Raw genomic sequence first — 26,308 nt, forward strand, 5'->3', positions numbered from 1 at the left:
AGCTTTGTTGCCTTACTGTCAACAAAGTAAAGGTAAAGGTAAAGGTAAATGTACCCCTGCCCGTTCGGGCCAGTCGTGTCCGACTCTAGGGTTGCGTGCTCATCTTGCTCTATAGGCCATGAGCCGGCGCCGTCCGAAGACACTTCCGGGTCACGTGGCCAGCGTGACGAAGCTGCAGCTGGCGAGCCAGCACCAGTGCAGCACACGGAAACGCTGTTTACTTTCCCGTTAGAAAGCGGTCTCTATTTATCTACTTGCACTTAGGGGTGCTTCCGAACTGCTAGGTGGGCAGGAGCTGGGACCGAACGACGGGAGCTCACCCCAGCGCAGGGATTCGAACTGCCAACCTTCCGATCGGCAAGCTCAAGGCTCAGTGGTTTACACCACAGCGCCACCCACGTCCCTCTGTAATGTATTAAGAGGTCCTTAATGAGTATTTTTGGGTTAGTCATTGTCTCTCTGCTTCATTTTCTTCTCTTTAAGCATGTTGAATCATGTGGAAAGCAGTGTTCAGCATTTATTTAACACTACTTAAAGCATTAGGGACGCGGGTGGCGCTGTGGGTTTAACCACAGCTTGGCAGTTCAAATCCCCGCAACTGGGTGAGCTCCCGTTGCTTGGTCCCTGCTCCTGCCAACCCAGCAGTTCAAAAACACGTCAAAGTGCAAGTAGATAAATAGGTACCACTCCAGCGGGAAGGTAAACGGCGTTTCCATGCGCTGCTCTGGTTTGCCAGAAGCGGCTTAGTTATGCTGGCCACATGACTCGGAAGCTGTATGCCGGCTCATTCAGCCAGTAAAGCGAGATGAGCGCTGCAACCCCAGAGTCGTCTGTGACTGGACCTAATGATCAGGGATCCCTTTACCTTTACTTAAAGCATTATCTCAGTAACAGTAGGTAGCCCAATGTTATTACCCCAATATTGCCATGTGGGATGAGCTTAGAGAGAGGCTGTGCCTTATTTGGGAGATGAATGAAATAAGGATTCTATATCAGAATGCGTAGTAGTTTTATTAATTAACAGTCAATAGTAAATGATTAAGTAAATTGGATATTACATCTTTTTCCTCTTCTGCAGCTGTACAATCACAGATAGGTCTGAAAATTCTTTCTGAAATGAAAACGAAATAACAGTGAGGCAAGAAGGAATAAAGCAAAAGACTCGAGCTTTTTTATTTTATGATTTCCTCTGGTATCTCTGGGGACTCTTTGAAATCAAGTAAACGAACTGTTCTGTGGATGGTAGATGTGAAAAAAGAAAAAGAAAAGAGGCATTACAAAAAGGAAATACATTTAAGTGCCAACTCATTTTAAGGAAGTTTTATTGCTTAAAGAATGCATTGAAATACCTTTTAAATTAGTATGTGTTCATTTGAACAGATGCTGTCTTTTTTATATATATTTTTTAAAACAAGCTTATTTGGTGGGATAAAAGAAAAATACTCTCACTGCATGAGTAAATGTAAAGCCGAGATTACCCAAAAGTTTTATTTAAATCTGTTGCCAGATTTATTTTTTGGTTTTGCTGATGCACTCTTTAACACTAAAACATTCAAGCTAAATGCCTTACATTATTCATTCAGTTACCTCAATGAATCTTGGGCAGCCTCAATAATGCAGACCAATACATTTAGGCTGGCTTTGGCAGTTTGACAGCATCTCAGTGGATCTGAACAACCCAGCTGGTTTGCATCCTACAATACAGATTTTTTGAAAGGGTCTCAGATATAGTTGTTGTTGTTTATTAAATTTCTATACTGCTTTTCATACTAAGATCAATTTTTACAATATAAAAACAAAAAAATACATGTCATAATTAGGCACACATGTACAAGTAGACATATTTGGTCAGTATCAGGTGTGTGTGTGTGTTACAAAACAGACACCCACACCTGCAACATACTGTTAGTCATGCAAATGTGTTATAAAATGCATTGGGCCACATTTTAGCTGCTGCTACATTGTGAAGGAACCTTTGATCTTGGGATTATTATACAGTATGTGTGCAGCAAGAGTGCAGTCCTTCACGAGCCTTTCTCCAGGTCTGTGAAACCTAGTTCTGCTATGAGTCAGAGATGGCACTGAGTCTAGCAAGCCAGAAATCCCCCAAGGGGCAGACTCCTCCATGAAATTGTTGTGGGTGGTGATACCGGATTAAGAATGAAATCAAGGAAACATCCAGAAGAGGAAATGTTATAGTAATGCATGGCTTCAATTATCTTCACATAATCTGGCTACATATGGACATCTCTCTAGTAACTCATAGTATTTATCACATTTCCTTAAAGGCAGAACCCTGAAATTCACTTCAAATTTTGCTTTAGTGGAGATTTTGGTAGCAACTTTAGGTGAGATAGTGAGCCTGGCAACTACCACCTGTCCATTACTTTGCTAGCTTGCAAATACTGAAAGGCAATGGCAAACCTAGACAGCATCTTAAAAAGTAGAGACATCACCTTGCCAACAAAGGTCCGTATAGTTAAAGCCATGGTTTTCCCAGTAGTGATGTATGGAAGTGAGAGCTGGACGATAAAGAAGGCTGATCGCCGAAGAATTGATGCTTTTGAATTATGGTGCTGGAGGAGACTCTTGAGAGTCCCGTGGACTGCAAGAAGATCAAACCTATCCATTCTTAAGGAAATCAGCCCTGAGTGCTCACTGGAAAGACAGATTGTGAAGCTGAGGCTCCAGTACTTTGGCCACCTCATGAGAAGAGAAGACTCCATGGAAAAGACCCTGATGTTGGGAAAGATTGAGGGCACAAGAAGAAGGGGACGACAGAGGATGAGATGGTTGGACAGTGTTCTCGAAGCTACCAGCATGAGTTTGACCAAACTGCAGGAGGCAGTGGAAGACAGGAGTGCCCGGCATGCTCTGGTCCATGGGGTCACGAAGAGTCGGACACGACTAAACAACTAAACAACAACAACAACAAGGGGCTGTAGTTTATTAACTTTTTCAGTGTGCATTGAGTCAATCTCAACATGTACCAGAACATTTATGTGACAAAATAAATAGCATATGATGATTACTTGCTACCGTATCCACATAGGCCAGTCATTATTTGGAATGGTGAGGCTGCTTTTGATTAGCCATTTTCCTTGTATGGTCCAGCTTAAAACAAGGCCCATTTTAAAAACAAATAAATAGTAGCATATCCACAGCTTATATTTTTTAATAAGACACAGGAATTGCTATGTGCTGCTAATTTCTTCGACATTTCTGGTCTTCTGAATATTGTAATAGGTTAAAAGGAAAGTGATAAGAAAACTATTTGTTCCTGGGGCTTAATTAGAATAAAGGATGATAAATAAAATGAATTTATACTGTTATGACAAGTAACTCAATATAGCCTTTCCCCATCTCAACAGAGTTCTACTGCTTTTGACAACAGTGACTAGATATTTCAGAATGCACAACTTACACACTTTTATAATTGACCGTATGTCCCGTCGGTGTTTTTGCCTTGTAACTTGTAGTATCTCTGCTAAATATCTTGTCATGCAGATACTGACTCTGTATTGTTCCATTTCTGTTATTCAAAACCCTTGCCAATTATTCTTACCATCTGTTCACTAATAGATTTTCAGTGATAGATTTTCTCAGCTCAATTAACATAGTACTAAATATATTCTGCTAGTTCCTTGATAATGTAATAGAATTGACTGATCAATATATTATACTTTTATTTGCATGTTTCAGTTCCCTAGGGGTGTGATGGCTGGCGCTATAGGGAGTGGTGGTTCAAAACATTTGGAAGGTGCCAGGTTGGTGGAGACTGCCCTGTATGATATCGCCTACATATCTATTTTGCTATTCCTATAACCGGTAGTATAGAAATGCTGCTAGTAATCAAATCAAATAACATAAATTGAACATTTTTCTTGATGCAATACAGAACCTTTTATTCTTGGTACTCCCTGTGTCTCTTGTTTATTTCAGCTTTAGTTTTTTTTTTGTTTCTGCATCTGTTTTTTATTATTCTTATTTCTTTGATTTATATACCACCCTTTATCCAAAGATCCCAGCTCTCTACTCTCTTTTCTTACAATGGTACTCTTTACTTACCTGTCTGTGTCTTATCGCAAATATTCAGATAACCAGCTTTATCATTTCTCCTTGTGATTGTAACATCCCATGCCAACCTTGGTTTGGTTTGGTTTTTCGGTGTTTGTTTCATGAAGTTCTGTTTCATTGTTTGGTTTACATGGGAAAAAATCAATAAAAATACTTTTTTAAAAAAGTCTTGGGTTTTATATATTTATTAATTAAAAGATTTCAACACCATTTTCCATTTACAGAAAGAAATGCCGAAGTGATTTACAGTAATAAAACAGAACAAATTTAACAAAAATAATTGGCTTTTGGAATACATTCATTGGGGAATGAAGGAACAGAATATTAAATAGAGGGAAAGGACATTAATTACCGTAAAAAGGAGGGATGTTGTAACATGTTTGTATTGTATGTTACATATGGGATGGTTCGTTTTTCATGTGCCAATTCAGAAGAACTTTTTGAAAGCTATGGATAATTCATTTTCTGAAATATCAACTGGTGGACATTGTCTTCTATAATAATAAGCAGCTGTTTTTTACTGAAACATTTTTTGTGTGTCTCTTCCCACTCCATATTCAACCCCAAACTGACATATTAATCAGCATAGACAATATGGACCTATCTTATATATTCTGCCTTCACGATACATCCACATCTTCTAAATTTGATTTACAAAAGCTTGCATAACTATGCTTCTAGAATGAAATATTATCATTTTGTTTACTTGAAGGGCTGCAGAAATAATTACATGTGATAAACCTTTTTGATTGAAAGAAGCAACCAGTGAAGATTTGTTGATGCAGTGCAAATGTTACTTCTGGTTTTAGGAAAGTTAGCATATTAAATCCCTATGTGTGGAGAGCCTTGTTTCCCTCACCTGATGTTGATTTAAAGTCTGAATGGCTCTTTGCCGATTTAGAATGATGCACAAGAGGATTTTGTGAATTGACTTTTTAGGCTGATCTGAATGCTGCCTTGAATTTTAGTTCTGCCTTTCCACTTGAGAATTAATTAAATCTCCTTATTGTTTTAACTGTGAAAAGAAGTCTTCATTATTGGAACAAATCTCACAGTTAATAATATTTAAGCTTATCTTTTCGGTGCGATACCCAAGTGCCCAGTAAATATAAATTTTACGTTTGCTGTTTTACTGAGCTATGTTGACCTTTTGCTGTTCTTGCTTATTGAAAAAAGAGAGTCTCTAAACACTGTATCAGAAAGTTTCACACAGCAACGGCTCAAACTGAGTTGGAAAGTCAATCTTGCATTGTTATCCATTGAGCACGAACCATTTCCCTTATTCAGAATTGTTGGTTAGAGACAACAACAACAACAACAACAATTTTATTTATGCCCCACCCTAACCTGGGGAGACCTAACCTGGGGAGAAAACAGTAAAGACCTGATGAAGAGAGCACAGCAGAGGTTATATTTTCTGAGAATGTTCTGGAAAAATAATCTTTCAAAGGACCTGTTGATGGCATTTTACCATTGTACTGTTGAGAGCATATTAACTTATGGTCTGTGTGTGTGGTTTGGGAGCTGCACGGCCAGGGAAAAAACAATCCTGTCCAGGGTTGTAAAGACTGCGGAGAGAATAATTGGGTGCACTCTTCCCACTTTGGATCAAATCTATGCTTCCAGGTGTCATAAGAAAGCTGCAGAGATAGTGCAGGATAGTGCGCACCCCGGAAATGATCTCTTTCAGCTTCTGCCTTCTGGAAGAAGGTACAGGGTTATAAAGACTGGGACTAGCTCCCTGAGAAACAGTTTCTATCCAAATGCGATTTTGGTTTTAAAGGCAGTGTAAGGTGGTCTCTATGGGAGTATATTGTATTTAATTATGGGGTATCAGTGTTTTTAGGAGGTTAACCAGGTTGGGATAGCTGGGATAGCAGACTTGTTGGTTTTTGAATGTCTGATGTAGAAATTTTTAAATTTCGTTGTTCTGTATGGGACAATGACAATAAAGATTATCATATCGTATCGTACCCATCTGGCTGGGTTTCCCCAGCCTCTCTAGAATTTAGCCCTACTCTTTTCCCACTGGGTGCTCCACCACCCTCTCCCCTGCCACCCTAATCCCTCTGCTCTCCTCCCTTAGCTTAGTGTCCAGCAGCAGGAAGGGGCTGTTTCCCCCTTTTATTCACCTTTAGTTGGGTGTATGTGTTGTGTGGTGCCATCACTATCTGATTCTCAACACTCTTGGAAGATGAGGATGGCAGGCCCAGATGGAATCTCAACACTGGGTTCTTTGCTATGCAGTGCTACTACTTAAATAAATCTGAAAGGAAAAGAAGAATGGGACCCCATCAACCCTAGTCACTCTCCTAGTCAACATTAAGTGGTGGAAATAGAAGGAGGGGGTCCTTTAGCACCATTTAGTCTTCCAAATGCATATTGGAAAGGTGGCGTTCATGGCCAGGGCTTCATCAGGTGCTTTGCTGTGTCGGCTGTGGCTCCAATCTGGTGGAACGCTCTGTCACAAGAGACTAGGGCCCTGCGGGACTTGACATCTTTCCGCAGGGCCTGCAAGACGGAGCTGTTCTGCCAGGCCTTTGGTCGGGGTTCAGTCTGACTCCCTCTCCCCTTTCATAAGAACTTGCATGAAAGTGGCCTCCCAATTTTTCTCACAGGCCCATATAAGTTCAGCACAAACAGTTGAGCCTGGTGAGCATTTAAGGTCCCCAACCCTAATCTGCGGGTTGCCATCTGACTGGATTTTATTCTGATCCTGATCTAATTTGAGGATGTATTTTAATTGATTGTCAGATTTTATGTTAATGTGTTATACATTTGATGTTAGCCGCTCTGAGCCTGGCTTCGGCTGGGGAGGGCTGGATATAAATAACATTATTATTATTATTATTATTATTATTATTATTATTATTATTATTATTATTAACTAAAGGTTAAAGGGGCGGGAAGGGTGCAGAAAAACGTGCACTGACTGGCAGGAGCCCTGGGATATAGCCGCCCTTGACAATTGCTCATGTTGTGCCTGTTTCTTCCTGTGCCGCCTGCAGTTTCCGCTTTTGTCAATCTGCCATTGCTTTCTGTTCAGCAGCTTCAGCTTTTGCAGCTGGAGTCAGTTAGGGACCTGCCCTCTCAAGCCAGGTGGAAAAGGCATGCTAGGCAGGTCTCCAAGAACTCACAGCCAAGATTTAAAATTAAATGGCAAATTTGAGAAGGCTTAAGTATGTGGTGAACTGAGAATAGGAATTACCGTATTCTGTAAGTAGGTCAGAGCTGGCAACAGAATCCAGAAGCAGAGCAGGGTCTCCTGAATTAGCGCACCTCCCCCCCCTCCCAAATTGGACCTTTCTTTCCGATGAAGGTAGACGAAATAACTTTAGAGATATTAGTGTGAGGGAGGGAAGCTTCTTTTGAAAATCTAAAGTTATGTGGTAATCTGAGGGCTGTCTTTTAAAAAATGTCTTTTTTTCTTTTGACGGTAAGAGCCACTCTGTGTGGCTAGAAAGCCTTGCTGTCACCATGCATGCTCAAAATCGGCAAATAAATGCCCTCGGGAGCAACAGGGCTGCCCTATTCTGGAAGGAAAGAGAGTAACCAATTAGAGATCAGATTACATTTAATCAAAAATTGCTATGCAGAAGCCGAAGCATTGTGAGTTCAGCATTACGATCCCCATATGGCAGCTGGGGCATACAGAATAGTGTTTTTTCTATAGTAACCTAGCAGAGGACAAATTTGAGCCAGGAACTCTTTCACCTGTTTTCTCTTGGCTTTTCCCTGGCCATTAATACCAGTTCCTGGACTTCCTGGTTACTGTGATTTATATTTTAACTTTGTTATATTGTGATATTTTGCCGTGGTTTTATTTGTTTGTGAACTGTCTTAGTGTTTGAAATAGAAGTACAGTGGTACCTCGGGTTACATACGCTTCAGGTTACATACGCTTCGGGTTACAGACTCCGCTAACCCAGAAATAGTGCTTCATGTTAAAAACTTTGCTTCAGGATAAGAACAGAAATCGTGCTCCGGCGGCACGGCGGCAGCAGGAGGCCCAATTTGCTAAAGTGGTGCTTCAGGTTAAGAACAGTTTCAGGTTAAGTACGGACCTCCAGAACAAATTAAGTACTTAACCCGAGGTACCACTGTATATTAATTGTTCGTATAAAACAATAAATAAATAATAGCTCTACCAACTTTGGGTAGCCATTTTTAGGTAGCATCCAAACATTTGTGAAAATAGTGCCATGTTCTAAACTCCTGCAGAAGTATTTAATGCTTTTTTTTTGCTGCTTCTCCCTGTGAATTTGATTGGTGAAAATGTAACAGGACAGGGATGAAAAGGTTACATGTGTTTCATTTCCCCCTTCTGAAATCGTACTTTACAAAAATGAAGTAGGTTTTATAAAGGTGATTAATTTGAGAAAGTTGACCAAATGTGAAAAAATAAACTGCATTTCTTCTCAACTGTAATTACTTACAATGAAATGTTGAACAGGTAACTTAAAAAGGACAGTTAAGTATTGGGCTTTATTGATCTGTCTTCACAGAGAGCAAATGGCAAACAGGAAGAAGAGACATTATGTTTAATTAGCTAAATTAAATACCTGTCCAATCATTTCTAGTTTGGCAGAAAAATCTTGTAATACTATACATAAGACACTAAAATATGACACCTTAAAAAGAACTGTAATGATCTGAGGTAAGAGGGTATCATAATTTTATCTTTTTAAAGATATTTGAAACTAAACAAGGTGTAGTTAAGCATTGCTGTTTGTATCAGCGAACTTTAGACTTTGTACACTTTATCAACTAAGAATGTGAACTTCAGATGCAAAATGATTCAGCTAATTTACTCTATTGCTATCAAGCATCATAGGAAATCTGAATCAGTATGGAACAGTAGTCTGTTTCCAAACCACCAGAGTAAGAAGATGCACACGTGCTGTCACAGCCATCTCACCTGGTGTGCCCTCCTCTGAGAAAGCAAGAGAGGTGATGGAGATGCAGCTGCAGAGGCAATGGGTGAACCTAGGGGGTGGGGAGGAGATCCTGCCCAAGCAGGATGGAACTCTGTGACCATCAGCTGCTGCATGGGGAAATTCAATACAGTGGTAACCTCCGGTTACGAACTCAATGCATTCTGGAGGTCCGTTTTTAACCAGAAACCGTTCTTAACATGAGGCATGCTTTTGCTAATGGGGCCTCCTGCTGCCGCCACACCACTCGCGCATGACTTCCACTCGCATCCCAGGGCAAAGGAGCATCTACTTCCAGGTTAGCGGAACTCGTTACCCGAAGTGTTCGTAAGGAGGACGGTGCGTAACCCGAGGTTCCACTGTAGTGCAACCCAGTTTCCATGGAAAACTCACTGGTGTGCCCGAACCAGGTAGGATTGAACTCTGTGGGTAAAGTCTGAGGGAGTTAAGAGGACACTTAATGTCAAGTAAGGAGAGGGAAAGGCCATAGATAGACATACATGTGGATAAACTGGTTTCAGAAGAGAAAGTAGACTATAAATTGCTCTGGCCTGGAGCAGTGTAGCTAACTTCATTGAGGAATTAGAAATGCGCAAAGACAGAAGAGGAGGAGGAAAAAGAGAACCAGTGAACAACAGATGATTTCCTGTCCTAGATTGAAGGTCAGAAACTTTATCAGCTTCATTATTGGTGTTCAGTTCCTTTGTCGTATGGAGATAATGCAATATTATTAAACAGGGTGGTTGGGGTCACTTTAATATTTAAAGTGTTGCTTTAAAATATTAGGCCATTGCATATGTAGTTAAATAACACTATGCTATCTAATTGGAGTACAATGAAGTACAGACACAGCAACAAGGCCCCAAGTTGACAGCTTTACTGTCTAATAGGCTGATGTTGGAAACAAAGAGGCCCTTTGGGGCCAAGTTATAGAAAATGAGTGTGTTGCTTTCAGCTCTGAAAATGTTGAGAATGTTTTGCATGTGAGCATTTGTACTGCGTAATAGATAGACTTCATTAATTTCATAGCCAGTATCCTGTACTCACATTAATTAAAAATGAAGCATCGTTTGGAAAAACCGTAGCATGAACTGTATGGATTGTAGTGGTGGCATTCTGATTATGAGAAGCTTCTGTAGAAGCTTCATGCTGGGCCCACTGAAGCATTCTTGCCCCATCCAAACTTGTCTGTGCATTTGTGTGTATGAGAACATTGTGCATGTATCTGTGGACATGCAGTTCCTCCCTGCAACTCATCTGGATTTGACACTTTAAAAGCATATTGTTATAGATAAAGTAAAGGTAAAGGGACCCCTGACAGTTAAGTCCAGTCGCGGACAACTCTGGGGTTGCTGCGCTCATCTCGCTTTACTGGCCGAGGGAGCTGGCGTTTATCCGCAGACGGCTTCTGGGTCATGTGGCCAGCATGACTAAGCCACTTCTGGTGAACCAGAGCAGCGCATGGAAACGCCGTTTACATTCTCGCCGGAGCGGTACCTATTTATCTACTTGCACTTTAACGTGCTTTCAAACTACTAGGTTGACAGGAGCTGGGACCGAGCAACGGGAGCTCACCCCGTAGCGGGAATTCGAACCGCCAACCTTCCAATCGGCAAGCCCAAGGCTCAGTGGTTTAGACCACAGCGCCACCCGTGTTCCTTTTTATTTTTAAATGAATGCATTTCAAGAGGATTTGATCCTTTTCTGTAATACCTCATAGTTACAGTATTGTTATCAGGCAGATTTTTGTAAGCAAAAGTATTTGTGCCTTTTGCATGCACTTTTGTTTTTGTGGGTTAGGACATGTAATTGCATGTAAAAGTGCACATAAATTTCATAACATTATATAGAATCCATCACTTGGCCAAGACAACTTTGCTTCCTTTCCTATCAACTTCTTCCCCAGTGCTTCCTTCAATTTTACTTTTATACTTGAGTTGAGAAGTTCAAAGCTCACACGTCTGATTATTATACAAGGGCCAGGGTGTCTTATCCCCAATAATTTTTAAGGAGCCACTTGAGTGAGTTTCCGTGTCCTGATCCTTAGGACAGCCTCCTGATGTATTGCAACCCATTGAAGAAGAGCTTCTTCCAGCTTCCTTCCACCATGGCATAAGTAATATTTACTGTGACAGGGAAGGTGTCCCATCCCCCGTCCCCCCAGTGGCATAGAACCCCACAACTCACTTTTCTCTTCCCCATGGTTATCCTCCTCCTTATCCCATCTCACCACTGGCAGAGCCTTAGTTTCACTCTCTATCCCATCGCCTCTCTCCAGGGCCCCTTCATCACCTTGCTAGTCCCTGGCATTTACTTTGGAATATATCTTTTAATATAATGTAATTGAAATGTCATTGAAAGTTAGTATTTGTTGATCTATGAAAGTATGGATATGGGTAATGTTTATACGTAAAATACTATTCAGTGTAGTAGTGACAAGAAAATGGATTCAGCCAGAACAGCTCACACAGTTTCCTACAGGCAGCATGAGAGAAAGAAGGGTGCTAGAAAAACGAGGCGAAGAAGCTAATTCAGAGTTCTGGTTTGTTTGCTTTGAAGGTGACCAGGGGCCTTTCAGTGACCAGGTGCAATTGGCCACTGATGCTGTCTGGGATGAAATATCATCCCAGGCCAATGGAGTTGCTTGTCTATCCTCCTGACAGCTACCAGAAGGAATGTTTGACTCTGTTGAGATCAATGAAAAATACATTACTTGGAAAATAAACCATTTGAAGAACGGACTCAGAAGTCCTAAATACAACTTGCATGCTTTTCCATATTTTATCCCTGCCCCTCACCAAAATATGAGGGTTCTGAAAAGCTGTGCTTTGAGGGATGCTACTAGTAAAATCAGTCAGGCAACAAGATAGTGCATTCAAGTGGAATGCTAGCATTACATCTAAAAGGGATAAAGTCTTTATACTAAAATGTCAAGGCTGCCTTTTATTCAGGTCATTGACTGTTTCCAGCAGCTCAATGATATATAAGAATTTTAAGAAGAGTGAGAAGAATACACAGTCATTTATGGTTTGTTGTAAATAGCACTATGTCTGTGTGTGGTGGTGGTGATATCAATGCTGAGTATTATTGCAGCATACTAAAACTATTGCTGGAGGAGACTCTTGAGAGTCCCATGGTCTGCAAGAAGATCAAACGCATCCATTCTTAAGGAAATCAGCCCTGAGTGCTCACTGGAAGGACAGGTCCTGAAGCTGAGGCTCCAATATTTTGGCTACCTCATGAGAAGTGAAGACTCCCTGGAAAAGACCCTGATGTTGGGAAAGATGGAGGGCACAAGAAGAAGGGGACGACAGAGGATGAGATGGTTGGACAGTGTTCTCGAAGCTACAAACATGAGTCTGACCAAACTGCGGGAGGCAGTGGAAGACAGGAGTGCCTGGTGTGCTCTGGTCCATGGGTCACGAAGAGTCGGACACGACTAAACGACTAAACAAACAACAACTAAAACTATTGCAGAAATTCTATTTTTATGTAATAGCTGATTTCCTTTTAGTTATCTTTCTCTCTCTTAATAATAATAATAATAATAAATTTTATTTATATCCCGCCCTCCCCAGCCGAAGCTGGGCTCAGGGCGGCTAACAACAATCAAAATAGTTCAACATTCTAAAACATTCATTATAAAATTAATTAAATCAAATTAAAATCAAATTAATGGCAAGGTACTTTTAACCATGGGCTGATTTATACAACCAGGTGTACTAGTTATAAACTCCCATTCCATTCCTGCAACTTATGGCAAGGTAGTGTGCGTTGTGTCTGTTTGGAAGGAAACACTTGCATAACTGCACCAGAGATTCAGAAATGAGTATGGAAGTTCCAGTTTTATGTTAAATTAGAAGCAAACTATAAAACAGTTTCTTTGATTTTTCAATGTTGTGTGTTCTTTCAATTTTTTTTTTGTTTTGCTTCAGTGCTCTTTTCAGAAATATTTTAGTCAGTTGACTGAATCCTGTGATTCTTCAATGGCATCATAATAACATTTGATGTACTAAAGGGTAACAATTTTGTTCTACTTGCTATTTTGTTATACAGTTCTGCTTTCCTTCCACTTGTTATTTTTAACAAAAAAAAAAAAACCCTGGATATCTGTTTTTGTTGCTTAAAACTCTGTTTCAAAACAACCCCTCCCCTGCCCTATACCAATGGAAGCCCAACATAAGTTAGCTTTCAGGGTTTTTGAAAACAGTTTGAAAAGAGGTCTGATAAAACTGACTTTCTGAACTGGCTTCTGTGGGATAGTGTGGGATAGTGCTTAGAAAATGCCTTGGCTTATCTGAGTTATTTTTGATATGATATTATTTGCTATTGATTTTGGTCAGGATACAATCCTCTTGTGCACAGGGTAGAATGAGAAGGACAATTTTCCCTTCTGGATGCATCTTCCCCATCCAACTGAATTTCCTGTAGAGGTTCCTTGAAGGCCAGGGGTAGCTTTTCAGGTTGCATTAGGGAATGAATATGGAAAACCCTGGGTGCCTGCACTGTGTAGGCTTTTCAGGCTTGGCCTTTTGAAAGAAGAGGGATTATGCCATGAAAGAGCAAGTTGCTGAATGTCGGTTTATTATTGCATTTTATAATGTGAATTATAACCTTTGCAAACCATCTCTGTGTTTTAACTTGTATTTATAATAATTTATGATATAATATATGTCATCTTGTACATATTCAGAGTGACCTTTTAGGAAATTCCTATTAATGAATATATTTACTACAAAACTATTTCACCATTTACTACAAAAGTCATGGTAATTTCTGGATTTCTCCATTGAACTATGCTCCCATGTATGTGTGGTGACAGTCATGCATTGCTATCAAGTATATACAATAATATGGCTGTGATCCTGTACACACTTGTCATACATAGCAGGAAGTAAACCCAATTGCACACATGCATAGTTATATTTCAGTGCCCAGAATCCTAAAGAGATACTTGAAGCCAGCCCAAGCCATCAGGTTATGACTTTTTCCTTTTGAAAAACAAGTGTGTGCCATCTATGCATATTACAACTTATTTCTGAAAAATCCTATTAAGTTCAGAAAAGGTTTGACATGCGGCTTTATGTGTTGCTGTCCCAGAAGTACCAGTTTTAAAACTCTCTGGGACATAGTCCCATTTTTTGTCTTGTTTTTAATTTAGTCAAGGCTAATGCCTGTAGGTCAATGATTTCATATATGACATACTGAATTCTATAGTTTTCCAACAGCAGAACATCGTAGCACATTGTTGAAGAAAATGTAATTAAAATAACTGTTTTCTTTAAAAGGTCAGATTCAAATGGCATGACCAGGCATTCAACATAGAAGCTAATATTGTAAAGTGCATGTGCAGCAGAAGGCATGTGTGAGTGTGTGTGCATGCCTGTGTTTGTGTGTAGGTTTGACACATCTGTGGCAGAATAATAATAATAATAATAATAATAATAATAATAATAATAATATATAACCCACCCATCTGGCTAGGTTTCCCCAGCCACTCTGGCTGGCTCCCAACAGAATTAAAAGCACAATAAAACATCAAACATTAAAAACTTCCCTAAACAGGGCTGCCTTCAGATGTCTTCTAAAAGTCAGATAGTTGTTTATTTCCTTGACATCTTATGGGAGGACATTCCACAGGGTGGGCGCCACCCCCGAGAAGGTCCTCTGCCTTGTTCCCTGTAACCTCACTTCTCACAGGGAAGTAACTGCCAGAAGGCTCAGTGTCCGGCCTGAACGATGGGGGAGGTGATGCTCCTTCAGGTACACTGGGCCGAGACTGTTTAGGGCTTTAAAGGTCAGCACCAACACTCACAATTGAACTCAGAAACATATTGGGAGCCAATGTAGGTCTTTCAGGACCCGTGTTATATGGTCATAGAAGTAACGTTGGGGCTGGAGAAGAATCCCCCACCCCAGACTGTGGATGTCTATAGGTCTGAGCAATATCTGGTTTTCAATATCACGATATATCACCAACTAAACACCACAATATCTTGATATATCATGATATGTATCTGTGGTGGCGGAGGGCCTTGCTGGGCCTTGCCATGGAAACGGAGGGTTTTGCTGGGTATCCCTGCAGCAGAGGAGGGCCTCACTACAGCAGCGGCAGGCCTTGCTGTGCCTCCCCACAGCTGCTGAGGGCCTTGCAGTGCCTCCCTGCAGCTGTGGAGGGCCTCCCCAAGCATCCCCACAGAGGTGGAGGGCCCCGTCGCGCCTTTCTGCAGTGGTGGAAGGCCTTGCCATGCCTCCCCATGGCAGTGGAGGGCTTTAAAATGTAAGGAAGTAGTAGATTTAATAAAAATATTAAATAAACTTCTCTATAATATTTTTAACATACAGTGGTACCTCAGGTTGCATACGCTTCAGGTTGCATACGCTTCAGGTTACAGACTTCGCTAACCAAGAAATAGTGCTTCAGGTTAAGAGCTTTGCTTCAGGATGAGAACAGAAATCGTGTTCCGGCGGCGCGACAGCAGCAGGAGGCCCCATGAGCTAAAGTGGTGCTTCAGGTTAAGTACAGTTTCAGGTTAAGTACAGACCTCCGGAACGAATTAAGTACTTAACCCGAGGTACCACTGTATTTTCAGCTAATTTAAGAATAGTTCAGGTGATTTCCTAGTCAAGTTGCATCTGCTTCCCCACTCGGAGGTCTAAGTGGAATCTGTTCATGCATAAGCCCCACTGAGTTCAACTAAACTTCTACCTTCCTGGGAGTAAGCCCCATTGAATTCAGTAGGGCTTGCTTGTAAGTAGATATGTATTTGCTTGCACTGCTTACAAACATCATCTGCACCATTCTCACACAGTACCCAGCCTCCCATTTCAGCAGAAGGCAGCCAGTTAAATCTTCTCCCCTTGATTTCCCCCTGACACAGAAGCCCCCTCCCAAAAAAAAACCCCATCCCACCAATTTATCCCTTTTTATCAAAGAGAGGGAGGGCAAGCAAACAAAGACTTACAGTGGTGCCTCGCAAGACGAAATTAATTTGTTCCGCAAGTTTTTTCTTCTTGCGAGTTTTTCGTCTTGTGAAGCACGGTTTCCCATAGGAATGCATTGAAAATCAATCAATGCGTTCCTATGGAAACCGCCTTCAGACCAGGTCCGGGGACAGTCTGTCCCCCGACCTCTTCTGAAGGCTGGGGGGGGGGGACGGACAAAGGCTTTTCTTCCCACCCCCAGCATTTTTAAAAACCCCGGGACAGCGGAGGACTTCTCCGCTGTCCGGGGCGATTTAAAAGCCTCTGGGAAGGCAGGCAGGGGGGACAAAGACTTTCGCCCCCTGCCAGCCTTCAGAAGAGGTCCTGGACCAAAAGTCTTTGGTCCAGGACCTCTTCTGAAGGTCCAGCCTTCAGAAGAGGTCCTGGGCAAAAGTCTTTGCTCCCCCCCGCCTGCCTTCAAAAGCCGTCCGGGACAGCGGAGAAATGCAGCGCGTTTGTCCGCTCTCCTGGGAAGGCAGGCAGGGGGGAGCAAAGACCTTTGCCCCCCGCTGGCCTTCAGAAGAGGTCCAGGACCTCTTCTGAAGGCCGGCGGGGGGCAAAAGTCTTTGCTCCCCCCCACCTGCCTTCAAAAGCCGTCTGGGATAGCGGGAAACGCTTCCCTGCTATCCCGGACTGCTTTTAAAATGCTGGCGGTGGGGAGCAAAGCCTTTCGGCCCCCGCCGGCCTTCCTGGACCTCTTCTGAAGGCCGGAGGGGAGGGGAGGCTTTGCTCCCCACCGCCAGCATTTAAAAGAGGTCCCCGGAGATTTCCCTATGGGCTTTCTTCTTGCGAAGCAAGCCCATAGGGAAATTCGTCTTGCGAAGCAACTCGCAAACGGAAAACCCTTTTGTCTTGTGGGTTTTCCGTCTTGCGAGGCATTCGTCTTGTGGGGCACCACTGTAGCCTCCAATCAGCAAACAAACAAACAACCTTCCTTTTTAGTATGGAGGAAAGCTATTTAGGGGGATAACAAAAATAAAAACACTTCCTCTCTTTTTTTCACTGAGGGAAGAAAGAAAGAAAAGTGCTTTCCACTTCTTTGTTTACATTCCCTGTTCACTTTGCTGCTGGATCCTTGATTGTCTAGTCATGGGAGATCTCTCCTGGATTGTTAGCAGGTTCTCCATAAGTAGCTGAGCTCTGAGAGTTTTTGAGAGCAGCAAGTTCTGCTGAAGGAGTTGGGTTGTGTGCTTCTGAGGAGTTAAAATTGGCTGCAGCCTAGGGCTTCTACAGTGGAACCTCGAGTTATGGCGGGGATCCGTTCCTGAAGCCTCGCCGCAACCCGAAAAAGATGCAACCCAAAGTGTCGCTTCTGAGCATGCACAGACGCGATTTAGCACTTTCCGCAAGCTGAGGGTGAAGTTAGCCGGAGGCAACATAATCTGAGACTCCACTGTGTCCTTATTTTTCAGTGAGGGGAATGACAACAAAGCAGGGACAGAGGTGACTGTCTTCTTGTTGAGGAAAGTAGCAATAAACATACCAGTAAAGCTGAAAGCCTTGGCAGGTTTGTGTGAGGGCTTATCCTCATTTCTTATCAGTTAGGAGGGAGGAGGGAGAGAGCAAACAAAGCCTGCAAACAGTTACAGATAGGTAGCCCTGTTGGTCTGCCATAGTCAAAATAAAAAAAATCCTTCCAGTAGCACCTTAAAGACCAACTAAGTTAGTTCTTGGTATGAGCTTTCGTGTGCATGCACACTTCTTCAGATACACTGAAACAGAAGTTGCCAGATCCTTCTATATAGTGAGAAGGTGGGGAGGGGTATTACTCAGAAGGGTGGTGGGAATGGGAGATTGGCAGATAGCTGAGATGAGCCTGTTGGCGACTCTTAACGACTGTAATAGGTCTTACAGGAAAAGGCAAGGGGTGAGAAGGTGAGAAATGGCTCAGTCGTGTATAATGAGATAAGAATCCAATGTCTCTGTTCAGACCAGGTCTCTCCATGGTTTTAAGTTTGGTAATGAGTTGCAATTCAGCTGTACCTGTGCAAGTTTCTTGGTGAGGTTGATGGACTTCCATTTCATGCGGCTCAATGTGGTGCCTTCCATGGTTCCAGTTACAGATAGCTAGCCGTGTTGGTCTGCCATAGTCAAAATAAAAAAATTCCTTCCAGTAGCACCTTAAAGACCAACTAAGTTAGTTCTTGGTATGACTGGAAAGAGAAGCTGCTGAATTGCAACTCAGTGTATCTGAAGAAGTGTGCATGCACACGAAAGCTCATACCAAGAACTAACTTAGTTGGCCTTTAAGGTGCTACTGGAAGGAATTTTTTTATAAAGCCTGCAAACTATCTGCAAACTATCTGTAAAGTATCCATTCAGCTGAGCTATCCCCCCCCCCCAAGCTGTCAAGTCTCAACCTTTTGTTCACTGGTATATTGCCTTGTTTAAGTACTTATCCACAATGTTACAGTGGTACCTCGGGTTACATATGCTTCAGGTTACAGACACTTCAGGTTACAGACTCCACTAACCCAGAAATAGTACCTCGGGTTAAGAACTTTGCTTCAGGATGAGAACAGAAATCGTGCTCCAACTGCGCGGCAACAGCAGGAGGCCCCATTAGCTAAAGTGGTGCTTCAGCTTAAGAACAGTTTCAGGTTAAGAACGGACCTCTGGAACGAATTAAGTACTTAACCCAAGGTACCACTGTATTTCAATACAGTCCTACCTTGGTTCTCAAACAGAATCCCTTCCAAAAGTCTGTTGACTTCTGAAAACGTTCAAAAGCCAAGGCATGACTTCCGATTGGCTGCAGGAGTTTGCTGCACTAAATCAGAAGCCACGAAAGCCGCGACGGATGTTCGGCTTCTAAAAAAAGTTTGCAAACCTGAACACTCACTTTTGGGTTTGCGGCATTCGCAAGTCAAAACTTTAGAGTTACAGAGCGTTTTCAACGGTTTGACGATTTATTTCACAGCCCTAGATGTCTAGTTGAGAAACATTCTTTCCAGTTAGTTATGGTGGTCTTATACTTGACTATATCTTTTAATACTAATGTGCACTAGTAAAACGGAGGTTCCGGAGACTGCATGTAAAGCTGAAATCAAGGAATAGCCAGAACAATCCTGTTCTGGTGTGACCATTTCTACCTTTCCAGAGCTGGTGCACCAAGCAGACCTTGTCCTCCATGTAAAGCAGAGAGCTTTTAAGCCTAGCTTCCCAGGCCCTCGGAAGGTCTCACATGCGCTCTTCAGCCCTTCATGAGATCTCACATAGCCCCGTAAGATCTTGCAAGACCTTCCCAGAACTCTGACGGCAAGTCTGTGAGAGCTTAAAAGTTATGATGCATAAAGTGCTCTTTATGCATCATAGCTTTTAAGCTCTCTGCCTTGCATGTGTTTAATTTGTGCAATTGCGTGAGGCTGGCTGCCAAGCGCGCCTATTGCAAGGTGACTGTATACAAATGAATAAGGATTTTGCAGGGACAGTTACTTGGACTTGTAGCAAAGTCACAGATGCAAGAAATAAATTAGTTGAGGGCTCAGCAAGTCGCTGAGTGAATCAATCTCTTCCTTGAGAAAATTCTGAGCTGTATATAGAACTTCCAGGAAAGTAGTCTCTTCAGCAGAATGTATTTGAGCTGTTGACAGTTATTTGCACTAACCTGTCTCCGCTCTCACTTTACGTGCCCTTTCTGCCCTTTATGTCTCTCCAGACTCCCCCAGGTGCACTGGAATTGTACTTCAAACTGCAGTTCTTAGCATTTGAGCTGTGTCAATCTGAGGTTGCTTACACAGGTCTTTCAGTGTTGTGAATCTACAAAGCTACCCGTATTTAAAATTACAGTGTTACCTCGGGTTACATACACTTCAGGGTACATACGCTTCAGGTTACAAACTCTACTAACCCAGAAATAGTACCTCGGGTTAAGAAATTTGCTTCAGGATGAGAACAGAAATTGTGCAGCGGCGCAGCAGCAGCGGGAGGCCCCATTAGCTAAAGTGGTGCTTCAGGTTAAGAACAGTTTCAGGTTAAGTACGGACCTCTGGAATGAATTAAGTACTTAACCCGAGGTACCACTGTAGTGCAGTTATGTCTCTGGCTGCTTCTCTTGTTAACATTAATATGTCTGTTCATCCAAGACTGGAACTTGTATCATTATCCATTCATCACATAGCTTTAAACATTATCCTTTGTTCAAGGTAATGTCATGAAATATATTATTCAAGACTAAAAAACACCTGCAGATTTCCCTTTTCCTTCTTGAGACATATTTTTCACTGCCCAACAGGGTTTAGCAGAAGGTAAGGAAGGTCTTTGTTTGTTTTGTTTGTTTAGTCATTTAGTCGTGTCCGACTCTTCGTGACCCCATGGACCAGAGCACGCCAGGCACTCCTGTCTTCCACTGCCTCCCGCAGTTTGGTTAGACTCATGTTTGTAGCTTCGAGAACACTGTCCAACCATCTCGTCCTCTGTCGTCCCCTTCTCCTTGTGCCCTCCATCTTTCCCAGCATCAGGGTCTTTTCCAGGGAGTCTTCTCTTCTCATGAGGTGGCCAAAGTATTGGAGCCTCAGCTTCACGATCTGTCCTTCCAGTGAGCACTCAGGGCTGATTTCCTTCAGAATGGATACGTTTGATCTTCTTGCAGTCCATGGGACTCTCAAGAGTCTCCTCCAGCACCATAATTCAAAAGCATCAATTCTTTGGCGATCAGCCTTCTTTATGGTCCAGCTCTCACTTCCATACATCACTACTGGGAAAACCATGGCTGTAACTATACGGACCTTTGTTAGTAAGGTGATGTCTCTGCTTTTTAAGATGCTATCTAGGTTTGCCATCGCCTTTCTCCCAAGGAGCAGGCATCTTTTAATTTTGTGACTGCTGTCACCATCTGCAGTGATCATGGAGCCCAAGAAAGTAAAATCTCTCAGTGCCTCCATTTCTTCCCCTTCTATTTGCCAGGAGGTGATGGGACCAGTGGCCATGATCTTCGTTTTTTTGATGTTGAGCTTCAGACCATATTTTGCGCTCTCCTCTTCCACCCTCATTAAAAGGTTCTTTAATTCCTCTTCACTTTCTGCCATCAAGGTTGTGTCCTCTGCATATCTGAGGTTGTTGATATTTCTTCCGGCGATCTTAATTCCGGCTAGGGATTCATCCAGCCCAGCCTTTCGCATGATGAATTCTGCATATAAGTTAAATAAGCAGGGGGACAATATACAGCCTTGCCGTACTCCTTTCCCAATTTTGAACCAATCAGTTGTTCCATATCCAGTTCTAACTGTAGCTTCTTGTCCCACATAGAGATTTCTCAGGAGACAGATAAGGAAGGTCAGCCCTTCTCAAAAGCAGCTGATTAATTCCAGAGTACTTTCTAATTACTGCTTCTTTTGAAACAACCATTGTCTTGTAAGCATGCTTACTGTCATGCTTAGAGGTCTTGCGAGGGAAGGAAGGAAGGAAGGAAGGAAGGAAGGAAGGAAGGAAGGAAATGACCATTATCCAACAAGCTAGGCTTGTCTAAAGTTTTGCACAATGTAAGACACTCATAACATGTCTAAAGTGTCCCTTCAACATTCAGATCTATACGTTTCTAAAAAAAAATAAATGTGCCATATCTGTTTAAACTCAGATTCACAGCTCAGAGTGTGATATACTGGTGCCTTCAAGTGTTCCACTGAATTTCGGCATGCTGACTTTTTTTGTTTAAAACAAGCTGGCCTAGATAATGATTTTTTTTAATCCCCTTACAGAACTGCTTAAGCCTTGTTAGCTCGACATCTTTTTAGCACTTTTCAGATTTGGAAAGCAGCCTGAATTAACAACATTTCTTTTTAGATTTAAATTGAAAAGGAGGGGTGGACTTTGAGATGTTTTGCATGTTGAGATGTTTTGCATGTTTTGTACCAATGAACCCAAATGCTACTGCAAGAGAGAGATTTCCCTTTTGGACTGCTTGTGTATGATTTATGACTCATTTGTGCTTGTGTATGATTTATGACATGCTCTAGTAGTATGCTCACATAGTAAAATAAAATTAATTTTCTTTATTTTAAGTAAAGTACAAACTGATATGTGGTAAAATATATTTATATTTGTAAATATGTATTTATATTTAAATACATTTTGGGGTGGAAAGAACTGTATGATACAGCTTTATCTTCTCTTTTAAATCTATTTATTGAAGATATATTTTTAAAAAGCAACCACAAAACACTCTCAAATGGATCTAGCAGCACAAGCAATGCATGTTTGCCTGAAAGCAAGTCCCATTATAAGAAGTAGGGCTCATTGCTTAATAAGTGCACCCAGTATTGCTCGAAATCATCATGTTCAGAATAAGAAATTGAGCGCTCTGCAGAAACAAAGTAAACTGCCCTTCAGAACTCTATTATAGAGTGGTATTCTGTATAGATGACTTCTGATAAATTATTTATTTAGGCTTAAAGTCTGGAAAAATGTTTACCCCTCTTAAGTTTGCTCCATTCTTGTTTAACATTTGGAAAATGTCAGTATGGCTGCTGTCAACACATATATATGAGAAGCTTGACAGTTAATGGGTGAAAACACTTTTTCATAGGCCAGGATCCAAAGAAAGGTGATTTGTCATGCTGTATAGTATAAGGGGACACTTCATACAAAATGAAAGTCCAAGCTTCCATTAGGTACATGGAAAAGAAGTTGTCTGGTTCCATAGATCCATACCTTATTTAAGAAAACTTATTAGAGGATCTATCTAACATTAACTATCTTCAGAAGCTCTTGAAAAATAGTCATAACCATAATTAAATACTCTCTCCAGCTTCTTTTGCATAACCACCACATCACATAACTACATTTCACTATCATCTGCTTAATATCAGCACCAGTTATTATTTGCTCTTGACCAAATACAAAGTGGCAGATGGCAGACCATTATCTCATACCATTTTAGAAAATCAAATTTGCCAAACCTCCTTTGTGTTTAATTTTCACCCCATTTTATATTTAATATTTATGCTTACTCTAATTCATCTTCCAAGAAGATGCAACAACTTTTTGATCATTGTATTCGTTCTGTTAGTATTAATTTATTCTAATACTTAGGTCCATGGTGGGTATGTTTTACTTGGTTGTTGTTGCAAAGATAATAGAAAATGCTTTATGTAGTGATAGAGATTCAGTAGATACCACATTCCAATATAATCAAATATTTTTGTCAAAAGAAAGAGTCTTATAAAGAAAGTTTAATATCAGTCAAAATTCAGCTAGGTATATAATAAAACTGTGAAATATCACTAAATCAGCAGTAAGAGATGATGCATTGAGATTTTTATTCACTTTGTAGATCAGGAGATGGAGTGTTCCAGCTTGTATTTAACCTCTCTCAAACCATGATATGTGCAAAGAAAGAATGACTGGAGAAGGAAACTTGGGTATATGAATTCCCATTTCAATACCACAGGACTCAGGCATGACTGCCTTATTAGAAGAGCTTCTGAGGATTAAGCAAAATCGAGCTGGATACTGTACACAAGGTTCCAATTAGCCCTCTCTAGCTTTATTTATTTATTCATTTATTATTTTAAAGACACATCTATACCACCTTTCAGACTAAAATTCTTCTCAAGGTGGTTCATAGAATCATAGAATCATAGAATCATAGAGTTGGAAGAGACCACAAGGGCCATCGAGTCCAACCCCCTGCCAAGCAGGAAACACCATCAGAGCACTCCTGACATATGGTTGTCAAGCCTTTGCTTAAAGACCTCCAAAGAAGGAGACTCCACCACACTCCTTGGCAGCAAATTCCACTGTCGAACAGCTCTTACTGTCAGGAAGTTCTTCCGAATGTTTAGGTGGAATCTTCTTTCTTGTAGTTTGGATCCATTGCTCCGTGTCCACATAAAACATAACAATAAAATACAATAGACATTGAAAAATATCAACAGAACAATGTCATATTATTTGAACTAGCAGTCTAATATCAAAAGTATACCATAATAGAATCACCACGATCAGACCACAAAGTCAGATCCCTCACAGCAATTAGTTTCTGTAAGTCAAGTTAAAAGGTATTGTCTTACCCTTATTGATGATTTCGTGATTTTATTCTTTCCTAAATGGTCCATGGGACTGCTTTAATCCCACGACACTGGTACTGAACTACTTGAATATGAGTTTGTTATACACAACTGAATGTTGCCAGTATTGAATCTTGTATATCTACAGTATTCTAATGGGGAAAATACTGAGAAAGGAGTTGTTTGGTAGTCCATAACTAGAATGATTTTTTATGCTTCTACATATTTGGCAATTTCTTTTGCATTGCTTCCATTAATTCATCAACATTGAATCATGCTGCTCCAAGGTAGGAGGCAGCAGAAAGAGAGGATCTGAAGTTCCTTATGCTGTTCTGGGTCCAATGCAGACATTAGTGACATAGTTGCACTATCCATCAGTCTCATGTGGTGTATATATTTCCCTGCTCCACTTTGTGTTGGCTTTGAATCAGTACATAATCTGATGCAGGTCACATGGTGTCTTCAAATACTGAGGCATGGTTGATGTTCAACATCATCTTTGGATTTGTGTAGAACTCATCACAGCCTTGGGTATATCTTTCAAACTAGCACATAAACAGTAAATCTAATTTACTTGCCTTGCCTTTAGTGTCTTGATTTTTCTTTTGTCCAGAAGTTCACTAAATGTAGAACGGACTCAAATTGCACTTATGATTTATAACACAGCATAACAGAACTACAGTTTAGTGTCTTTGGAGATAATCTTTTTACAGAATCTCAGTTGTCATTTCAGTAACTGATCCAAGCTTGCATGTGTCTGTCTGTCTGTATGTGTGTCAGCTATACAGCTGAGTTGAATAAAACATTCCTGAAGCTGGAAATTACTCGGTTCATCTTTCTTTCCATGATCTTTTGCTCTCAGTATAGCATGGTAGGCGGCTTTCAGTTCATTGTGTGAAAGCTGCCAAAAACCACTTTTCTTTGTTTCAGATGCTACTAGTTTGTGCTAAGCAAGCTGTCTATTGTAAAAAACAACAACAGCAAGCCATCTGTAACTTTCAATCACTGAGTATCTATTATTGGTGACATTATACCTTTAGCACTGTTTAGTGCCCATTCCCCTGCGTCCTTTAGCTCTAACTGTGTATGGCATGTTGTCACTGTGGGAATAACATTTTAGCACTGTGCCAAATACCTACAAGATCGGTGTAGTTTTATTTTGTATGGTAATAGAGGCAGCACATAAGAAATGAGAGTTTAGTACAGAAGCAAGGATTTGTAGAATTATTCCATAGGCTGTATTGAGGCATTGCACTTATAAGGGATAATGCTTTAGACTACAGGATTCCACTTCTTTCATTTAAAAATACACTTCTGTAAAATATCTATAAAGCAACTTTGCTGAACATACCTAATTTTCAGTGCACCCTTCTCTCATCTGGTTGTTTGTGATAATAAATAATCATATTGGGATACAAGGCAGGGAAGTTGGTTTGGTTTTCGAACACAAATTAATTTAATTGGTCTGTGTGATCCACATAGTTTAGGAAAAAAATATGTGCGGACTTGTAACTCTTGTGAACTCATATGCAAGACTGCAGATATATAGTCCAGGATCCATCCAAAATCCAGGGGCCAATGTAAACCCTCTGGAAGCGGCTGGAGGGAGAAGACATGCCTTTCATTCATTGGATCTCCTCAGTAACCATCACCAGAGAGTTTATGGCCAAACTGCATGGTGCACAAGAAGGACAGCTTTCCCATTACCTTAATGATAGGGCTAATGCTGTGCTTGCAATGGGGAACCTGGATGTCCTTTGAGTGGACAGGCTGGTCAGGGTTGCTTGCATGGCATGCCACATTGGGTTTAAAGGGGTATGGGGCAGGTTGAGAAGTAGAGAAACTCAGTGTTTTGTGGTAGAAAAGCAATTCTAGACAGAAGGAGCCAGACAGTCAGAAGCAACTCTGACCCTTTTGTATCTGAGGCTTTTGGGGAGCTCTATCGTACATTCTGCGAGTGTTGCTGGTGTCAGCAGCAAGTTGAATGCTGTGACACAGCTTTAGCCAGTAGTCATTGGCATATTGTCTGGCAATCCACTGGGCATCGCTCCTTGCCTTTATCAGTGTAGCAAGTGTCTTTTCACAGGGGCACACACTTGTAGTTTACAAGAACCTTGTGCTTTGCAGTGATAACAGGCTCCATGTCCTTTATGCCAGACTCAAACCAATTGGGGATCTGTTGCTCTCTTTTGCCAAAGAAGGACATGGCTGTGTTGTAGATTGCCTCTTTGATGTGGTTCCACCTTGCTCTGGTGCTGTCTAGGGCAGTTCAGTAGAGCTTGTTCAATGGAATCAGAGAAGCGTTCA

The 26,308-nt window shown here is 41.3% G+C and overlaps 1 long non-coding RNA gene across 1 annotated transcript in view; it reads right to left on the reverse strand.

Moving 5' to 3' along the window:
- Positions 1–995: 995 nt before the first annotated feature.
- Positions 996–26,308, reverse strand: part of LOC309540155 — a 52,204-nt gene continuing 26,891 nt past the window's right edge. Inside the window, exons 2-3 of the long non-coding RNA XR_014223078.1 lie at positions 1,571–1,694; positions 996–1,111 (exon numbers count right to left, since the gene is read on the reverse strand). This is a non-coding gene — a long non-coding RNA (uncharacterized lncRNA). The remainder of the gene's footprint in view (positions 1,112–1,570; positions 1,695–26,308) is intronic.

Source organism: Podarcis vaucheri (assembly GCF_965113315.1).
Source record: "Podarcis vaucheri genome assembly, chromosome: 9".
Lineage (NCBI taxonomy): Eukaryota > Metazoa > Chordata > Lepidosauria > Squamata > Lacertidae > Podarcis > Podarcis vaucheri.